Source organism: Arachis ipaensis, chromosome B09, assembly GCF_000816755.2.
Source record: "Arachis ipaensis cultivar K30076 chromosome B09, Araip1.1, whole genome shotgun sequence".
Lineage (NCBI taxonomy): Eukaryota > Viridiplantae > Streptophyta > Magnoliopsida > Fabales > Fabaceae > Arachis > Arachis ipaensis.
This window is the reverse complement of record NC_029793.2, coordinates 127621375-127625199: the sequence shown is the minus strand read 5'-3', so window position 1 is coordinate 127625199 and position 3825 is coordinate 127621375. Positions and strand designations below refer to the sequence as shown.

At 33.6% G+C, this 3825-nt stretch overlaps 1 protein-coding gene across 1 annotated transcript in view; it reads right to left on the bottom strand.

Moving 5' to 3' along the window:
• Positions 1-2198, bottom strand: part of LOC107619212 (probable histone H2B.3) — a 3198-nt gene extending 1000 nt beyond the window's left edge. The window contains exon 1 of the mRNA XM_016321454.2: positions 2144-2198. The gene's annotated coding sequence lies outside the window, so the exon portion shown is untranslated. The remainder of the gene's footprint in view (positions 1-2143) is intronic.

Here is a 3825-nt window from a genome sequence, read left to right as displayed (position 1 = left end):
TATTAAAATATCATTACGATTTATCTAAAAAATATTTTATATTTTATATATATGCGTGTTCCGTATCTTAAAAAATTTTAAAACTTATGTATCGATAATATATAACTCATCTCGTATCGTGTCCTGTGTCCTGTGTCTGTACGGTATTCATGCATCATAGTTTTTACCAAATTAAGCCTTAAATAATGAAAAAGATCCTGAATCTATAGACTATAAATTAAAACATGCATGGATGGTCAAAGATGATTAAACAAGTTCAGTGATTTTTACATATTGGTGGTATGCCTAAGGAATCTACTACTAATTGAATAAGTAGCTAATTTTGGACTATTCTTAATTACATTCGTCTTCTTCATTTTGACGATTGTCTATTAGCCCTAACCTAAGTGTTCATGTTTAGATAAATGCATGACTCATGAGAGCTGAAAATGTAGTCATCACCCTAACATGGTGGTTGCACCTATATATGGTAGCACGGCACTGATGAGTATATGCATATGAATTATTCAATGTAATGACATAAGAACTAGTACCACCTTCCTTTTTCAATTAAAGAAGGAGAATCCAGATGGTTTAGAGGGTCCCATTGTGGAGAAGCCATTGAAGGCAGTATTGAGTTCGCATCACATCAATTAAATTAGGGTTCATCTCAAGAAGTTAAATTGGAAAAAAATAATTTTTCAGGTTGTTAATTTAATTTAAAAAATAACAACTTTAGGCAATGTTCTGAAAAATGGACCGGATTGGTCAGTTCAACCGGATTAACCGAAAACCGGTCACCTAGTCGATCCGGTCCACCAACAGAACCGTCCTGCAAAAAACCGATTTAAAAATCGGCTGAATCGGTAGTTAACTGGTGAATCGGGCGAACCGGGCCGGTTCTTGCAGGTACCGATTTTCTCTCCTGATAATGAAATGGCGCCGTTTTGCTTTTTTTTTTTTTTAAGGTGAAAAACGCGTGTTGAATTGATGAATTCAGCCAGCCACTTTACCATACCCTAATCCCTAATCTGCTAATCCAAGAACACTCCCACTCCCCGAGCTAGGGCCACTCACCGTCGCGGTCACTCACCATCGCAGGTCACTCAACGTCGCGGGCAACTCACCGTCGCGGGTCACTCGCGACTTCTGTTCTTCTTTTTTTTTATATGATCAATCAAATGTGAATAAATTTGTTGTACGTTGAATTTGAGAATAAATTTGATGTATGTTGAATTTAAGAATTATGCTCTGCTCTGCTATAGAATTGCTGTAACTCTGAATGCTGAATAGAATTTCAAAACCGTTTTTCAGAACATTACTTCTGTCTTCATGATGTGTCGAATATTTGGCACATTAATTCTAACATTATTTTCTGTTTCGTTCTTTGATTTATGAAGGAACTTGAATTTTTCTTTTGAATTTATTTTCTGTTAATGGCTGAAAATTAGTGATCTCATTGTGAAATTCTATATTCTGTAATGTATTCTTCTAATAATCCTCCTAATTTTGATATAATTTCAGATACTGGATTTTGAATGCTGAATTGAATTTTGGTATAATTTTATAATGCTGAACAGAGTTGATATAATTTTGGATTTTGAATTGCTGTAATTCTGAAATTTGTTGTAATTGCTGTAATGGCCGAAGTTTTATTTTACTGTAATTGCTGTAGTGGCTGAAACATGAAGTTAGATTTTAAGGGGCAGGGAATATTTTGTTTTGCACACCTTGATAAATTGTTACTGTTGAGATTGGTTTATAGCTATTTCTAATTAGTAATTTGACATTAATTGAGTGAGCTTTGTCTAATTAAGTAATTATTGATATTATTATTGATTGTTGGTGATTGTTGATTGAATATGGATATAGTATTTATGCCATGATTTCTTTTAGTTATAAATTGTGATTTTTGAATTTGAATGTAGAATTTTAATGATGAGATGAGATATAGTTTAGTTAGTGGGTAGGTTATGAAATTTTAAATTTTATTATTATATGAATGATTGAATTTAAATTTTAAAAGATTTATATTATATTTTTAATAATTTTATTTTATATAACAAAACCGGTTCGATCACGGTTCAACTACGGTTGGACCATTGAACCATTGAACCAGTAACTTGACCGGTTCAATGACCGGTTCAGTTCTCGCAACCTTGGATAGAGGGTGAATTTGTGCTTGCGTTTGGCGGAAGGAGGAGAAGGAGTACGGGGCTTATATAGGAGTGGATGGTGGAATGTGATTGGTTAGTTTGTGGTGTGCACGGATCGATGACGTGGATAGTTAGCGATTTTGGAGGGAGATTTTTCGAAAGTCGAGTTTCGAGATTATTTTTTTCTTTCGCTTGCTTTTTTTTTTTGTTAATCACAAGACTCAACACACAACGGTAACACTAGCACAGAGTGTTCTGAAAAAAGGCTTGGGCTACTTTCAATATTTGGTCTCATAACTTAGGCTGATTTGGATTCCCTTATTTTTGGTTTACCATGGGCGTTTAGCTCCTGTGAGAAGCCCATCTATTTAAAATCTTAAAATGGCCTACAAAAAGTATGGTGAAATTAGTTTCCAGTCCAAAAAGAAAATGAAATCTCCTATCAAAGACATGTAGTTTCCATGGATGATACAAAAGTATGAAGATGATCTAACGGCCATAGCATGAGATAAGGATGAGATTTCCTAACGAAACAACAAAAATAATTAATAAACAATATTCTTAGAGAAAAGAAAGAAAACTATATAAAACAACCGAAAATTCGTAGGTCGGGAAGCAGAACCAATTTCTTGCCGATTTCAAATTCCTGGCAATGTTACTTCCACATTTTTTTTTTTTTTTGCAATAAACACCATTTAATAAACAATCAAATTATTGTCAATGCTATTTCAACATCATTGTTTTTCCTATATTATCTGTTGTTTTATGGTATGTGCTGAGATTATGTTTGAGAATGAGTTGATTTTGATACTTAATTAATTGAAAATAAGAATGCTCAATGCTCAATATAATCAAATCGTTTTTAAAGGATTATATTATTCTTTCCTTAGTATAGACAAATTCTAAATTTTAACTGTTCTAAATTCTAAATTCTAAATAAAATGGTTATTTTTTTGGTAAAACAACGGGATATAATCCCAAGAAAAATGCCAACTATAAGATAGCAACTTTACAGGTAAAAGAATATCTCAGGAAGGTTGAAGTGGAAGGAAGGTGTCTGGAATTTCTCTCTATAGGAGACTACCTTTTCTCTCTACAGGAAAGTATCACTACAGGGTTACTCTATGTTGATCGAAAAAATTATTTTCGATCAGAAAAAGTCAAATCGAAAAATATCTAAGTATGGGTTTCGAGAAAATGTGTCTAGAAGGCTAAGTTTGGGAGTAGATGACATGGAAATCGTTTCCAATTATTTTGTCGAAATCGAAGAACCTGAGTCGAGAGGGAGATTCGATTTGAAGGACTTTCGAAAATTTAGTCGAGTGGTCAAATGAGAAGATTAGTGGATAATTAATCACAGGGGGAATATCTATAATCGTGTAGCGGGAACAGTTACTAAGGGCGGTTATGTTTCAAAATTGTGATTTATTTTAATTATAATTAATTGTAATTAATGTAATTTTAATCAATGTTCTGAAAACCGGATCGGACCGACCGGTTCAACCGAATTAACCAAAAATCGGTCACCTAGTCGGTTCGGTTCACCAATAGAACCATCCTGCAAAAAACCGGTTTAAAAACCGATTGAACCGGTGATTAACTGGTAAACCGGGCGAATCGGGCCGATTTTCTCTCCTAATAATGAAACGGCGCCGTTTTGTTTAAAAAAAAAAAAAAGGTGAAAAACTGG